The following is a 17,358-nucleotide window of genomic DNA, read 5'->3' on the forward strand; positions in this document are numbered from 1 at the left end:
CTGCAGCGATGAAAATATGCTATCCGGGGATAGCGGTTGGGCTCCTCAAATGGCCCACAGCTGCTGGGTGCTCAGGACGGTAACTTTATAAATACACAATTAGTTTATTGCTCCCTCCTGAGTCCGTGAGAGAACTTGTAAGGCCTGAAGCGTTTCCTCTGCAACACCCATTTGTGTTGACTACCCCCCAGTCATCTTCAGGAAAAAAATACTGGGTAAAAGGCAGGAAAAGGCCAAAAAGGGAAACACATCCTAATGCTTTAAGAAACAGACAGTGGTGTTTTAAGAGCCGCTGTCTGCAGCCGGTTGTGTTGGTCCTGGGTGTATTTGGGAGCTCCTTTGCCACAGCTTTATTTCTTCTCTGAGGGAATGGATGCGCAGCGGCTCTGCAAGAGGCGTAGTCCCCATCCCCAGCCCTCGCCCGGAGTTCCCCTTGGCACACCCAGCCTTTATTTCTCCTGATTTTCAGGGCCGGGGAGAACCCAGGGGTCCCAGCCGGGCTCCCCTCACGCCGTGCCCGGCTCCCCTCATGCCGGCGGCGGGCCGGGCGGGCGGCCATGGCGAGGCGCCGCCGCCTCCCGCGGTCGCTGGAGGGGGCTCTCGGCCGCCTCCTGCCGCCGCCGGCTCCCCCTCCGGGCGGAGGCAGGCTTAGGGGAGGCGCGGCCGCCCTTCCCTTCCCTTCCCCTTCCCTCTCCCCCCGGGCTGCAGGCGGCAGCAGGGGCTGCCCCCCGCCGCCTCGCCCCCTTTCAGCTCCGCTCCCCGGCGGGCGGCAGAGCCGGGCTCCCCCTGCACAGCCGGACATGGCGCCCCTGCTCCTGCGAGCCCCCCGCTGCCCTCCTTCTCCTCCTTCTCCTCCTCCTCCTCCTCCTCCCGCCGCCTTCTCCTCCTTCTCCTCCCCGCGGAGCTTTTAATGGCTCGGACCTCCGGCGAGCCGAGCGCCACTGCCCCCGCAGCAGCCTCAGCGAGGAGCCCCGGCAGCCCCCGCCCCGCACACGGTAAGGGCGAACAATGGCACCGGGAGCGGCGCCCCCGGCCCCGCCGCCCCTTCCCCGGCCGCTGACAGCGCCCCGAGGGCTCTGCTCAGCCCGGCTTAATCCCATTAAATCCCATTAGAGCGGCAGAGGGGGCTTTTGTTCGCCCCCCCGGGCTGCCCAGGGGGGCACCCGTGGGTGCCGCGCCCGCCCCAGGGGGGATCCCCCCGGGGGGGGGGGGGTCGCGAGTTCGTGTCCGGAGTGGGAGCTGGTGGGGTGTGGGCCTTGTCTTCGCTGCTTCTCTGTTTTATTTTAAAGCACACAAACTCTGCCGAGGTGGTTTTGTGGTTATTTTTATTTTATTGAAGTTGCTGGCGTGACATAAATGAAGCGGGCGGCGCGGGGCTCTGCGCGGGGTCCCCTCGGTGGCGGTGGCAGGACGATGTCCCCGCTGGGTGCTGTGCCTGCTCCCGGCGCTCTCCCACCACTTTGACTCTTGCTCCTTGTGTCGCTCGCAGCCCGTATTTACAGCGGGGCGGTTGACACTGGCGTCGAGCCAGCAGCAATACAACTCTTTGCTCGGTCCGCCTGAGCAGAGCCCCAAACCTGCTGCTGAATCAAGACCCCATTTTTTATTCCCATTTCTTTATTTTCCGTCCCCTCCGCTGGAGATTCGCGGTGTCTGGCTCGGGCTGGAGCTCTCCGAGAGCGGGGAATCCTCTTATCCCGCCACACGTGTGCTCCGAGGGCCGCCAGCGGGTGCACGCCGGGACGGGTAGTCCATGGGCCGGGATCCCCCGTGGCCTCCTGCCTCGCTAATCCATCGCTCTGGTGGCCGTGCTTCAGCTCCAGAGCCTCCTTTTCCCCTAAACAGCGAGGATGAGGGCTTGTACCTAACGCACCACTGCTATTCTTGCAAGTTTCGATGCTGGTAAGTCTGCCCAGACGCCTGGTTCGTTTTTTTCCCCGCAGACCGAAGCTCAAATCTAGCCGTGGAAGGGGTTGTTGGCAGCAGGGCCAGCTGTCGGCCTCGTGGGAAGGGGTTAGAAAGCTGGACTGCTCTGCTTGCCTTTTGCAAAGTCTTCAGGATGGGCAATTAAATCGTTTTTTTTCTCCTGCGCTCTGTTGTCTTGGCTGAGGCAAGTACACGAGGAGAGCGGGCAGCAGGCTCCACACGCCGTGACACGCGGCTTCAAAACGTCAAAAGTTGGTAAGAGACCAAATGTGGGACAGCAAAGCCTGACTTTTACTTAATGGCTGGCTTTCAAATCAGAAATCTTTTTTTTCCCTCTTTTTTTTTTCTTCCTCAAGTTGACACAGTTCATTAGTCATTGTGCAATCAGTGTCTTAAAACTTGGTACTTACGACCCGTTTTTTTTTTTTTTCTTTTTGAAAGAAGATTGTGGGTGATGAATGACCAAAGGGGAAATGCTGCTTAAATGTGACAGTTTTAAAAAAAGAAAAGGAAAAGACTCGCTCTAGGAGATTTATTTCTGCATTAAAATTCAGATGGAGAATTCTAAAGTTATAGAACTATTCAGAAATTTTTCCCCGCTGATTTTAGATTAATTTGACTTAGGAAAAAATCCAAGCTTCCACTTAAGAAATCCATCTACGATGAAAGCTGGCATTTCATTTTAAAAAAACATAAAATCCTTGGTGCTAATGAAGATGAGGCTGCCAGTGCTGGCAGTTTTTTGTGTTCTGTATCTTTGGTGATGGAGTTGCACAAAACTTGCTTTTTTTTTTTTTGCCTTGAAGTATCTGTGCATTAAATCACTGGCGTGCTCTTGGGCTAGGATTTCTGAAAGAGGTTGAGGAATGCGGTGACCCCCCAGCCTGGACTCTGCTAGAGAAGAAAACTGGGGATGGGTGGTCCATATTTTCAGTGCTTAAAGTGGAAATCCAGTGGATAGGCAGAGAAACTTCAGGGCTGGCAGCCCAGGGGGTGGAGAATCACCTGCAGGTTGCCAGCTGCGCCTGCGTGTTCTGTGTCCATCCCCCTTTCCTAAATTTCCTCTCATTTGAAGCATGTCTCAGTGCTCTCACCCTGTCCTCCCTGCTGCTTCTCTTGGGGAAGCACAGGTCTGTGTCTCGCTGGCCATGGTGGAGGTCTGGATGCAGGACTTCAATGCAATCCACTCATCGTCATTATCTATTAAAAAATTAGGAAGTTTTTATTGCAGCTGTAGGATTGGAGCGCAGAACTTCATAATGCACCTAAATGAAGTTCTAGGGAATATTTTCGGTAGTTAAATCTCTGTGTTATGAATCTGGTTACATTCTAGTGCACGATCAGAGTATGGGCTTTGTCTTTTTCATGCTGTGCTGTGAAGTTAGTGGAAGAGATTAAACTTACTGCTTTGGGGTTCTGTTCCTCCCCCCATGCTCCCATTGTTTTTTCATGGTTCATGTCTATGCCAGCGTCCTTATTTTATATTGTCCTTTTTTTAGGAAAGCATGATAAAAATCCTGTTTTTAGAGTTTGCCCACCAAGTCGCCTTGCTTGTTTTGCTGCTGCTTTTAGAAACTGGCATGTTTATCTTACAGGGGCCTTTCCAGGCTTAATTTCATGACCTTGAAAGGTTACAGCTTGGGTATTTCACATGGTGGGGCTTTTTTGGTTGGTGCTTTTTGTACTTCGCTGACGGGTAGGTGCCAAGCGGGCTGTGAAGTTTAGTTTACAGTTTACAGTGAGGCTGCTGACTTAGGCAGAGTAAAGGGGCGACTCGCTTTTCTGGCTGGGGAGGCATGGAAGACTAATGACAGAGGTATAAAAGGTCACCGGGCTCAGTCAGCTTTGGGTTTGCGCAAAATGTCAGTAAATTTGGCCTGCAGAAATGTAGATGAGTCAGACAATTAGGTCAGGCTCCCTCAGATGCGGGCACTATCTTGTTTGTAATCAATTGCAGCATTATGAGCTCTTTAGCCTTGTCTGTGGCGAGACGGAGTTGATTAAATGTTGTGAGAAGGGAAAATGTGATCCGCCTTTTGGGGGGACTTGATATGCAGGGTTTGAAATTCCTTTTTTTCTTTTAATCTGGACATTGTGGGGGAATAATTTTGAGGGTTTGCATGTTTGAAAAAGGGGCTTAATGAGAAAGAATGATGGCTCTGTTAGCTGTTGTTCAAATAAAATAAAACCTGTTGGTGATATTCATGAAGGTGCTGGAGTACTGCTTTCTCTTGATCCTGGGGGGGGATTGTGATTTTTTTGTAACATGCCCTTGGATGGGAGGTGGTGAATTCTGTACAGTAAAATCTGCTTCGGTGTTGCTTTAGAAGTGGAGCAAAGAGCATAAATTGAAGTCATGGTGTTTGGATACTGAGCTTCGCAGGAGAAGAGTGCTGTACAATGCACGTTTGGTACTGGTCGCAAGGAATTATTGCAAGGGGTGGATGGTATCTTAATGGTGTTTGCAGACTGTGTTTTGTACCCCAGGTTATTAAGTGGAGCTCATACTGAAGCCTGTTGAAAGGAAGGAGGCAGTGCTGCTGCTTCCCTCGCTGCTAGTGCCTTGCCTTGCTTTGCTGCTTGCCTTGAAAAATATATATGGATTTTTTCTTTCTTCCCCACCCTAACACCGAAGCCAGAGTCTGCTATCCCTTGGTGCAAGATTTCTAAAACGAGTAGTACTGTTCCTGATGATTTCAATCCCAGTTTCCTTCCGTTGGCTTTGCATCAGGGCCAAAGCGACGTTTTGGAGCTTGCAGGGTGACTGAATTTGCCACGATGAAAGCGCGTTAAGAGGTTGTTCCACTCCATTTGGCACGTGATTCTGCCGTCTTGGGAGACTCTTTAAGTTGCTTTAAAGTTAACTTCCAAGCTCTCTCCCTCGTTGGGTACATCAGCACAGAAGAGAAAAGATGTTGTGGGGCCTCTCCCTCCTCCTGCAGGACACCCCAGCACGTCTCTGTGGATCCCACCCAAGGTATTACGGAAATTCTGCAGCTGGAGATGGAGATATGTCTCCTCACTGTGTCTGAGGAGAAGCTGTGACTTTCTGAACAGGGATATTCTAGCAAGACATCAATACCTGAAGCAATAACTCTGAGTTTAGGCCGTGGAGGAAATGCGATCGCTGCTCCTAGGACGGGCTGCTAGGGTACCAGGGTCGTCTGGTGCCAAATACAGCCAGGGAAGAGCACGTGGTTTGTGGTTTTCATTTTTTTTTCTAGGTCAAAAGATGACTTACTGGTAAGCTGGAAAACCTATCAGGAATAGCAAACAATACCAAGTCCCATGTGCTTCCTTCTCCCTCCCAGGGGCTGCTGCTTCTGCTGGCCGCTGCTGGGCTTTCTGCCTCCTCGGCTCCTGATCACTGCAGGACCGCTTGGTTGATCGCTGGTAACGCTGCCGACTGCGTCTCCTCAATCAAGGACCCTCATTTTCAGTCACCTGCACCCCAGGCGCAGGTCACGAAGAGATTTGTCAATTTATTCCAGCAGCAGATGTGGCGCTGGGGCTGGCGATCCAACAGCACGAAGAGGGTCCTGCTGCTCAGTAACCTGTGTACATTTAATTGGCTCTTTCTGCTCAGCATCACACATTTTTTTCTGTCGGTTACTCTCCCTCAAATATATATATTTTATTTTTTTTCCATGCCTGGATTAAGCGCTCGAGCCTCAGACATAGTGTTCATTTCTTCCATGCGTCCCTGCCTGTTATTTTTGGACGTGTCCCAGCCCCCGGCTCCCCGCTGAACAATACCCAAGGTGTTCTGCGGGAACCTCAGCTCGCCCCGCGAAGGAGCGCGGGCAGGCTGCTCGTTAGTCCTTCATGTCTCTCCTTATCAGTTTTACTGCGAAACTCCCTATCGCCTGGGTTGCACATGCTGCAATAATGAGGCTTCCTGTTCGGCAGGTCTGGCCTGGCCTGGAAGTTCAGGGGAGCGGAAGGTTGCTGTGAAATTATTTGAAACGGCAAGTGTGTTTCTGGTAGAGGCCTTTTTCCCTTCTGAGGTGGGTTTGGGGCTGTCCTGCACACATTGGGGCAGGAATTCTGAGCTGACTTTCACGCTAGGTACACGTTTTCCCCGATGTTAATAAAAATAAACCTCAATTAAGGGGAAAGAGAGGCTGGGGGGGGATATCAGTCTGTTCTCCTTTGGAACAGGGCTTCCCATTGCTCGGCGGCTCTGGGAACACAGCGGGTATCTGGCACGCTTGGAGCATTTCCCTGGCCACCCTGCTCTTGGATGCTGGTGGGGAGGGAGGACGGGGCGTCTTTGGGGGTGGAGGAGAGGCTGGCTTCTCTTCTGCTCTTCCATTTCTCTCCCTCGTTTCCCTTCCAGCCTGCTTTGAATTATCCCGGAGTTTGCTGCTCGTGGCGTACCATCAAAGTGAAATGAGTCCGCCTTGTTTTTATTTTGCTAATTCTCTGCAGCCTTATGATTGCAGCAACAGTGATTACAACTGGGAAGGCTCCGGCCAGCTCTTGCTGTGGTGTATAATAGCGGTGTCTTTTTCAGATTAAGGAAAAGTATGATTTGTTTAGTTTGTCCTGCCTGAGGTTATTTTCTCAAACATCAAGGCTAAAAGGGAAGGTAAAGATCTTGTAATAGGAAAAGTCTGCAGAAGTTACTGGCTTGGGTTTTTCTTTTTCTTTTATTTTTTCCTCAGGAGAGTTTCCTACTTTCTAGCAAGCAGTTAGTATTCAGGCCCTTAACAACAGAACAGATATTAAAGAGAAAACAGGGAGGGAGGTTTCGGTTCCTGGACCTTCTAGAGATTTAAAAGTGTGTAAAACTTTATGTACCAAGCAGCCCAAGTGCATTATAGAAGCTGCACTTTTCATGCCAACATGTAGGAATAGCCTCCTTGGAGGTAATTTTCAGCCTCTTTATCTGAAGACCTGTGCTCCTGCCTTGTCTTCACAGAAATTCCTCCTGAAAATCTCCATTTAGTGTTGTAAGACATTAATGTTTGCCTCTAATATATTAAATATCCAATATTTTTCTTGCTTTTTTTTCTCTTTTTTAAACAGAGGCATTGGCATGTGCATCTCGAAAGACTAACTATATGATTGTGCTGTCGTAACCAGTGTTCATTAGCCATTTTTTACAGCTTAGCTGAATTAACTGGTGTAATGTGTAAAGTAAAATTGTGTAATGTGCAGTCGCAGAACCATTTTTTTCCCTGCGTCCTTTGAAATGTTGAGCACGATTGTCGGTGCTGTGAAAAATGAACTAGAAACCATGAAGAGAAATACAAAGGGAGCAGAAAGGAGAGGATTCCTAAAATACACAGTCAATAAATATTGAACCTGAAGCTAGCTGAAAATATCCTAAAAGTGCCTCGGTAGCGAATAAATACATAAAACAAAGAGAAAGCAGATGGTGTGACGGTGTTCCAGTGGAGAGAAGGACGAGCGGCTCCGCCATTTGAATGTAAAAAAGGTTTTAAAAGGCATTGTAATGAAATGCTGCACACAGCTCGGCGTTTATTAATTATATTTGAGTTTTGAAATGAGTCCCAAATGGAGTGGTCCCAGGGACATGGGGCTGGTTTGCCTAAAACGAGCGAGTCAGAAGTGAACTGGGAAGAGAGGACGTGAAGCAGAAGAGAAGTTGCTGGTGGCGACTTGATGGCGCGGGTTTTTCTCCCTCAGTTTTCGTCGTGGTATTTACGATCGAGGCTTGGATGGCCATGCCGGCTCTTTGTTTCTGACTAATCTCTATCTGCAGATTGTTGGGTGACTCCAGGCTTAATTAAGCTGAAGCTTAATTAGCGCTGGATGAGGGGAGATGCCAGTGGCTGTGGCTGAGGCCAGCCCGTGCCTCGGCTGAGGCGTCATGTCGGTGTCGATGCCTCATGCCGCCGGCTGTGTGGTGAGCGGTGGGATGGTGTCGGGAGGAGGCAGGAGGGATGTGCTCAGGACAGCGGCTTTTTGTAGGGCAGAGGCCTGAGGAAGGGAATCACAGAATTGTAGGGGCTGGAAGGGACCTCCAGAGATCATCGGGTCCGACCCCCCTGCCAAAGCAAGTTCCTCAGAGCAGGCTGCCCAGGTAGGCGTCCAGATGGGCCTTGAATATCTCCAGAGGAGACCCCCCAACCTCCCTGGGCAGCCTGTCCCAGTGCTCCGTCACCCTCACTGTGAAGAAGTTCTTTCGCATGTTGGTGCGGAACTTCCTGGGCTCCATCTTGTGACCATTACTCCTTGTCTTGTCCCCACAAACCACTGAAAAGAGGTTGGCCAAATCCCTCTGTCTCCCACACCTTGGGTATTTATACACATTGAGGAGATCCCCTCTCAGTCTTCTCTTCTCCAGGCTGAACAGGCTCTTCAGAAAGTGAAATTTGTGTCAAAAGCCTTGGCCGCACTGACATCAGGCACAAGATCCCGTGGCCACCAGGGAGTGCCTCCCCTAACCACGAGCAGGGCGCTGTTATCCCATAAAGCCCCAAAGTCGGAGCTGGGTGTCCATTTGAGGTTCATCCCTGGTTGTCCAGCTGCTGAAGAGCACCCCAAGGGCAGGTCCTGAGCCTGAACTCAGAAAATGTCGATCGGGCAATACCTTGTACACGAGCATTTCTCCCTCGATGCTGTGTGCACTGAGCTCACGCTAAGGCACCAGAGGAATCACTGGAGCGGTTTCTAGCTGTAATAACGCTTCAAGGATCATTGAAAGCAATGGACGAGCAAATGACACTTGATGGTAGCTCTCTGCTTGAGAGAACCAAGCCCAGGGAAGCCATTCCTGTCTTCGCGAATGAAGAGAAAGTACATGATGGGGGAGAGCCAGGGACTAATAGCGGCACATGACAAGCGTATGACCGAAAAATTAGATCATTGCTGTGACGGAGTGATGTGTGTGTGTATCTGTTTGTACAAACACTGAGAACGTGCAGGTCAGAAGCATTTTCTTTTCTGGAACCAAGCCATAGACTTCTTGTTTTTTCTCTGATTTTTAAAAACAAGAAGAAAAAAAACACGGCAACAACAAGAACAAACCCCCATCCTGTTTATATATTGAAGAAATTCAGACATGTATTTGAAAGGATTAAAACTGAATGCAGTGTTGTCCATAATCGTGTATTTGTTGGGGTTGCATTGACTCTTACATCCATTGGTGAAATTTCATGGGACATTAGATAAAACTTGAGAAATTTCCTTCAGATTTCTTTTTATTAAAGCCAGGGTAATGTTTGAAAATCGCATTTTATGTTGTTCTTTACGTAAAACAGCAGCTAGGCCATGTGATGAGAACAGAACAGCTACTCTATGGGCAAAGAATAACCCGATGAAAGCTGAAGCAGTTAACTGTAAATGGTGAGTTGTTGGAGTGGGGATGGGTGGATGTAAATAGCACAACTGCGTTTTCCCTTCTAGCGTAGTGTAAAGAAATAAGAGCAAGAGCTGAGTATACCCTTTCTTCTCAGGGCATGAAATCTCTGTAAAAATCTGTGTTACTGAGGATATTTCTAGCTGCAGGATAAGACGATGTATGTCCTTCGAGAAATCTCATAGAGTTTTTAGCGTAAACGTGACTCAGTAGAAAAAATCCCGAGGAAGAGTGTCTGTTCTACTTCCCTGACTGTTTCTGTCAAAATAAAAAGTCCCCTCAACCCAAGCAAAGTTCCTTCCACTTAAAAGAATTGGAACTGAAGTTTGGGTGTGTGCCATGAAGGGAAAAGGGTAGCTACACATCTACGCAATATCTACAGGAAAACGTAAAACGCTTCTAGAAATTGTAAAGCCTTGCTTCATCAACTGGTCTGGGCTCTCCTCGGAGCAAAGTGCCTTTTAGGGATTGCAGTTCTGAGAAGGGTTCCAGCTTGGCAAGGAAAATGCGATTTGGAGACCTGGAAGAGAAGATTAATCAGAATAATAGGTCTGGCCCTCGCAAGTAGGTTGAGCCTAATGAAATTAATATCTGAACATTAGTTATAAAACCGACCTGGTAACTTATAACAGGACCTAAGAGGATATTTGAAAAGCTGCAGGTACCTCCAGGATTTTTCTGCGGAGGCGTTCCCAGGAGCGCTTTTCTCTTCCCATGGACTAACCGAGCTGCAGTCAGCAGCCCGACTGCACGTGTTGTGCATGTGCTGCCTTTTGCAATCCAGCGGCAGCTTGGCTCGGCTTGGAGGAGGCTGAAATGCCTGAGAGTTGGATTATATGATATCAGCCGGCTAAAAGTTTCCTGAAGTCTTTTGGCACGGCCCGACTCTTGTGAAATAAAATACTCTGCAGCAATTTATAATTTGTGTGTGTGTGTGTGAGTGTGCGTGCGCTAACCGATGACTGAGTTTATTCTAAGCATTAGCGCGCTTGCCTGCGACAAGTCTTGGAAAAGCCTGGTCTTTCATTAGACTTCCAGGCTCAGTTTAATTGGAATCTCATCAGGAAGAAAAGCTAGTTTGGTCGCTTTTCAAAGTGTTCAAGGAAAGTTTCATAACTCCTTCTTTGGTATTCCTCCAGTACGGCCTGATCCTGTTTCATCTGCGAAGCGAAAAGCTTGAGGGGACAATAAAGACTCAAATCAATTGGAAGTAATTGCGCCGAGATCATCAGCATAGTTTTGTTTAATTTACAGTGTTTATTTAGCTCTCTCCCGTCGAGGAAGCTTAATCAAATTCCTTGTGCTGCAAGGAACGGCAGCGAGCAGGGTGCTTGCTTGGAGGGCTCTGCCTCGTGTGCCTCGGCTGGGAAAGAAGTCTTCATAGGAAAGAAGTTTCAATGGAAAAGAAATTTTAATGCTCGCTGCGTGGGCTGGATGGAGCAGCTCCTTGGCCGGGCGTGGGGCCAGGGCTGGCTGCTGCTCTCTGTGCGGCCGGACCTGTCCCTCCTCGGTGTCCTGAAGCATCAGAGAAGGGAGATCCGCTTTTATATTCAAGTCGCAGGGCAGCAAGCGTGGAACAGGCCCGTTGTTAGTACGGGAAGCAGATATCCTGATAAAACATCCGTGGTCTCCTGGAAGAGACTGGACGGCCTCTGGAAGCAGCCCGTGGCTTGCTGTGTGCCTGCAGCTCTTGCTAAAGTTTGGGAGCATGAGGGCAGCTCGCTTCCTAACATTGCCTTTGGGGAATTAGAATCGATGGGGACAGTTCACAAGCAAAAGTCTTGGCTTTTAAATGCATGAAACTGTGGAGGGGTGATTATTCTTACCCAATATGCCATCAGTTCATGTTTGAGGGAAGAACAGAAGCCCGTTTCTCCTGCTCATTACTTCCATTTACCCTTTATTTTCCCCATCTCTACCCCACTCAAAATTCGCTAATGTCTGTACTCTTGGTGTAGAAGATAATTAGTTTTCTTTCTTCTTTTCTTCGTGAAATAAAGGGCAAATAAATCTAACACTTTGCAGTCTAAATCAGTCTTTTAACAAAGGTGCATTCCAATTTCTAATTTTATTATGCGTTCAATTAGTAAGAATCATTTGGTATTCCCCTAACCTGGTGATACTGATGATTCGTACAATATTTACTTGGCTTTTCCCCTTGAATTCTATGCACATTTTTGCTTCCAACCCCCCTTTTTTAATTCACTTACTGTCTGTGACCGCATTCTGCAGTATTTATCCATAATGTCTGTATTAATCTTTTTTGCTGATGAAACGATGTGATGGAAGGACACACTGGTTACGTTTTGTAAAGTTTTGATGAGCCTATAGCCAAAACAGTTGCTGATACAGAGACCTGGAACTTGCTAGCTGCTGAGGATTTACATCCTCAACAAAAGTATAAGCATGCAGGTTTTGAATAATACTATTTTTCTGCTATTCTTCCAGCTTTCTGAACAGTAAGTAAGGCATGTAAATCGTTGGACACTTACCTGTTCTGTGTTTTTTTTATACATAAGACTATTTTTATATATTTCTTTAGCAAGATGCCTTTAAATGTTGCAATAGATCCTGTATATGATTGGTATGACTTGGGTAAACTGGCAATGGCAAGCTTGGGATTGGATAGTTGTCTTGATGGATGTGTTGGAAGCTTTTTCCCTTCCTCCCTGTGGCAGCATAAAGTCAACTGAAGATTTTCTTTGTGATCATCACAAGATGAAAAGTTTAAATGGCCTTTAAAAGCTTTGTATTGCCGTGTAAGTTCTATATATACCTTATTCTGTACTGCGATTAAGAAGGAAGAACGCATGCACTGATTGTGAAATAATTATCAATATCCTGATTCTTTTGAAAGTCACTGTCTCAGATTATGGTTATTTCTTAATCAATCATTCTTCCACAAAGAGAAATCCATCCTTGTTTTATTTATTTATTTTTTTTAATCACAGATTTACAAGTCAATATTTTTTCCTATCACTTAACCTTGAGGAGTAGCCATGGATCATTTACTTTGTGGTGGACAGGACGTTATATTCTGACTGATAATTACCACTGATGTTATCTGCTTAAATTTTTGTTCAGTGATTTGTAAAGTGAGATTCCTGTTTCTCATTTCCATTGCCTGCCTAGCTGTATTTTCAGTTTTAGGTAACTGCAGGCTAGAGCCAGTGTTTGTAGGAATTTTGGCAGTTGTCCTAAATTGTCTTTTGTGTATCCATAATCTGATTCAAGGGTACTCCCTATAAGGGCTGATGTTTTTGTTCAGGCTTCTTTCAGATGTCATAAATACCACCGCTTCCATTAAGAGGAGAAAAAAAAAGAAAGTACTGGGTAGTTTATGATCTTACTGCTGGGGATTTTTCCTGCTGGTAAATTGGCCTATGTAAAAGCGCTCTAATTCTTCCTAAAATCTCTAAACTTCCTACTCAACTTGCAGACCACATCCTTTATATGCCCGTGTGCTTCATTATCCTGCAAACGGCTCCTTCCTTGCTGCTCTGGCACGGCGTTACCTGCGGGAGGGAGCTCTTCGGTGGTTTGGCTTTCTGTTAGCTGGGTTTTGGGACAGATCATGGGTAACCTGGGCCCTGAATCATCAGGTCTGTCAGTCTCTTTTCTTCTGAATGTTAATATTTCAGTTTGAACTACTACTTTCCTTGCTCTACAAAATACTCTATACTTTTTTTTTTTATTATTTTTAATTATTTTACCTTGAAATGTAGTTACTTATCTTTACGCCGAGCTGAAGCAGTTTGTGATGAATAACCTCGAGGTTCCCTTTTGTCGCCATGTACTTAGTCATTTTATCTGCCTCAGTAAGGCATAGATCCGTGATGGCCTGTTTTGGTTAGTTCTCTCTGTTTTCAGAGCTGAAGGTTGATAGCAGAAGCATATCTTGTAATTTCTTGGGTATGCTGGAGACAAAAAGGGGAATAAAATACCAAAAATGTTAGTGGAGCACAGATATTGCTGGAAACGTGTTAAGACTATGAAAGCTTTGAAACATCAAACTTATTTTTAAAGAACTGCCTTTAATAAGGAGTTCATTTGGATACCTCTGAGAGCCTTCAAGCAAGCTTGATTTTGCTGCAGGAGTTTCGGAAGGTGTCACTATCCCTTGCATCCATTATCAGGTTCTCCACTGCCTGGCAGGATGTCTGTATTCCTTGTTGACAGAGACAGCCACTGAATTTTATATGTTTTTTTGATTAGATGAATGCAACTTTGAAGGCTCCTCGCTGAATGAATCCATTAAGAAAGCTGCCTGAAAGATATCTCGTTTTTGCAGAACGTGCTGGAAGTTGGAGTCACTTTGTAGAGCTGGTGATAACACACTATTTCCTTAAAGCGGTATTGAATCTGGCTGTTCTGCTGGTCTTTCTTGCTCAGAATTTACTAACTTTGGGGAAAAGACTTTAAATGGAATGAATATTCATGGCTCTACTTTTTTTTTTCTTTTCTTTCCTTTTTTTTTTTTTTAATTACATTTTCTTCTATTAAAAAGAAAGAAAAGAAGTCCCAGTTCTTTTCCTTAACCTAAAAGATCCAACAACTTCATAAATAGATCGTGTTGTTTATCTGTTTCCCCATCGTAAGCACTTCAGACAGATGGGAAGCAAGCCACTAGTCTCCCAAACTGTGCGCATAGTTCGTATTCTCCACCTCTGACTAACTACTCACAGCACTAGTTGCAAGACTTTGTTGCGAGAAGGGTGAAAATGCCAGGGTCATGACTGCGTCTGCTTTGTTTAGTAATAACCTCGATGGTTTTTCTAGCAGCTTTATTTAAAGTTGACTCAGTGCACAGAGAAGGGTGATTCGCTTAGGCGCTGAGTTTTCTGATGCAATGGTACAGGGAGAACTGCGTAGGCTTGGAAGTGGGGATGAAGCACAGGATGCATCAGAGCAAACCCAGGAGATAAAGTGGATGGGAAAACGTTGGAGTTTGGCCTTTGACGTGGTGGATAACTGAAGGGTAGGAGGAGTTTGTCCTGTACCCATAGGATGCTCCCGCTGACCTCGCTGCGCTGCGTGGACTGAGAATAGTGCTGTTTTCTCTGGCTGCTGGAGGTGATCTGGGGACATCTCACTGGGAAAAGGGAAGGATTAGGGCTTGCTGGACATCAGCATGTGTGTTGTATGTGGTCTTTTTTTCTTCTTCTTTTTATTTCCTGTACTCCTGTATTGCAAAGATTATGTGTGTTGGTGGCTGTTCAGTACTGCGGTACGGTCACTGATCAAAATGAGTTCTGCTTCTGTAATCTCTAACAGTAAGTAGAGCTTATCAAAACTACTGCAAAGCTAGAAAACAAACAGACTGGTTCGTATTTAGAATTTGTTTTAGCATGATTAGGACAACATACTTCCCGGTGTGAGCCTTTTATTCTCTCCAGGTAAACAGGCTGTCTTCCAACACGTACTCTTTCTGTTTTACTCCTATATAACCTTCTCTCTTCAAAGAGGGTCTGTACCATAAACCAGAAAAGCTGATGTTCCAGTTGCATAGTGCAACTTGAAATTTGGTCTCTGCAGGCTGAAAAAAAAGAGAAATTGAGGCATATTTTCACTTCTGTAACCGTAAACAACAACCAGATGTAGAAGAAATGTGGAAGCCATTACCATTTCTTTCCAAACCAGTAGGGAAGCATCCCTCTTTCTGAAGCTTTCCCGCTTTCTTATGGGCAATTTGTGCATAGATGGGTTGGGAATCTCCTGTTTGTAACGCACAATGTTCATTTGCGGTCTCATCCTGTGCCATCCCTGCTGCGGCAGCACAGCTGCGGAGAGAGCTGGAATGAGGAGTTGTCAAAAGCTCCGGAAAAAGGGAAGAGAAAATTTTCAACTTCTTGGACGCGTTGTCTTGAAACTGTCATGGGAAGTCAGATCACAAATGCTGGCAGCACTTTTCGAGCATTTCACCAGGATTTCGAGAGAACAAAATATTTCGGTATGGAGGCAACACCTCAGAAACCTTAATTTAAAATCAGCAAGGTGAGATGGCTGCGGCATTTAGTACAGGGTTTGGGAGGAGGCACAGCTGTGGATGGTAAGCAGGTTGACAATAGGGTAGATAAAAAAACAGTGTAAACATATATTTTTTAAACGTTAAAAATGAAACTGCCAGGTTAAATTTGAACCATAATAATTACTGCTTCAAAGGCCTTACCTGTACCTGTTATTTTCCTTTAAATACAATGCTTTGTATCAGTGACTCAAATGAAGCAGGTCAAAAATGCACCTTTTTCAGTGCATGCAATCATTTAAAATACGAAAGGCAGCTGAAAGGGAGATGCCCTTTAAATTTTTAGTGTCTTTATGTTGGATAGAGCTCTGGTTTTTGCATTTTTGGAAGTGCAAGTATTTTCATGTTATGAGAGGCAGAAAAGCTTTTGCATTGCGCATTTGATTTCAGTTTGGCTACCAGACACAGAGGGAATATTCTCATGTTGAATAAACTCAGGATTGAGAATTCATTTGGGAGCTCAGGAAGCAGGAGAGCTTTCTTCTTCCTTTATCCTTTTTTAATCTTTGAACAAGATAATTAGATGGGAGAAAATTAGGATTATGTGCATTAACGCTTAAAGTATATGAAGAACTCCGGCCATCTGACTGAAGGCATCGTGCAAATTAGGTATCTCACAGCTTTACTGTTTGTTACATACCTAATACAATTTCACAATATTTTTGTAAATTTGACTATTAGTGAATTGAAAAATTAATTCTGGTCACCAAACCCTAATCTTTCCATTGTATCATAAATCATTTTGTTTTAAATAGCAGCCACGTTTGCATTTTTTCATTTTCCTATGCGTTTTTAAGGTGACTTTTAGGGCATCTTAGTGTTTTAAATTTAGTTCCTTCCAAGTGCAGTGTGCTGAAAGCCAAGTAAAATTAGCATCTCAGTATAAAGAAATGAATCAACTGCTAATTTATAACACAAAGAGTGTATAAAAGCAATAAATGTAAACACAACTATGTAACACTTGGAAATGTGTATAAATACTGTGTAGCTGGTTGGTTATGGAAAAAAAAGAGGTACTAAAGTAAATGTAAAGACCATAATTGCAGATGAATCTTTGTGGGATGTATCAGTTGTTAGAAAGGAGCTTAGAGGAAGCAGTCATGGTGGAAGTTTTTGTGCTTACTAATACGTTTACTTTTCAGTAATGACTTAAACCATCTGTGTTATCCTTCTTGCATTTGGACCGTAAACCATAAAGATAATTAAAAATTCTTCAAAAATAGTCTTAGACTATTAGGAAAAAAAAATCGGTATCTCATCAGAGGTATGGACCTTGGACGTGCCTTAGATGTGCTCATTTTTGCGTGGTTTTGAGACTTTCACCTCATTTTCCCCTGCAGACTACTTTGTGCAAGACTGACTGTGTGTTCAGGTGAGATTTCTGTCCCCCTACACATGTGAACTTGAGTTTCCTGACATTTCACATGTTGTGGGGAGAGTAAAGTAAGCTACAAGTAAAGTAAGCTACAATTCCTGGAAGCCGTAGGCTGTTGTGGGCATGTTTATTTTTTACTTGTCTCCTTGCTGTGATAACCTCAACTTTTTGAGGAAGGGAGCAGACAGTTTATTTAAAAACATGTTATAGCAAAATGCCATTTATATAAGCAGCAGCAGATCCATTCACACTTCTGAGCTCAATTTTCCTTTGTGCAGACTAGGAAGATTTCTGTGACTCTGACCAAATGATGCATGGAGTCGAGGTCTACTCTACCCTGTGATTTTAGAGAGGCTCCTTCAACAGTGCAAGTCTGGAAATAAGCTTAATCAATCTCATACACACTTAAAGAAATTGAAAAGGGCTGTGAACTTTTTCTGAACTTTCCCTTTCAGAGTGGGCAAGAGCTCAGTTCAGTCTTCAGTCTCCATTTTTCTTTGTAGTCCCAGACTGTTTTTCCTTCAGGTCTTAGTGAAACTGGAAGATAAAGGAACACTTGACAATGTGAAGAGTAGATTTTTTTTTTTTGGTATTTTTTTTCATTGTTTTTCACATCCCCTTCTTCTCCCTTCTTCCTCCAACTTCTGCCTTTGTGGTTCCATCCAAGCCTTGATTTTACAATAGTGAGACTTCGTAAAATTT

The 17,358-nt window shown here is 45.5% G+C and overlaps 1 protein-coding gene across 2 annotated transcripts in view; it reads left to right on the top strand.

Moving 5' to 3' along the window:
• Positions 1–656: 656 nt before the first annotated feature.
• FARP1 (FERM, ARH/RhoGEF and pleckstrin domain protein 1) overlaps positions 657–17,358 on the top strand; it is a 193,779-nt gene continuing 177,077 nt past the window's right edge. Inside the window, exon 1 of one of the 2 annotated variants that reach the window (XM_068677410.1) lies at positions 657–995. The gene's annotated coding sequence lies outside the window, so the exon portion shown is untranslated. Of the gene's footprint in view, positions 996–14,239; positions 14,397–17,358 lie in introns of those variants that run through there. The other variant, XM_068677412.1, reaches the window with a different exon arrangement.

Source organism: Anas acuta, chromosome 1, assembly GCF_963932015.1.
Source record: "Anas acuta chromosome 1, bAnaAcu1.1, whole genome shotgun sequence".
In the NCBI taxonomy this organism is placed as follows: Eukaryota; Metazoa; Chordata; class Aves; order Anseriformes; family Anatidae; genus Anas; species Anas acuta.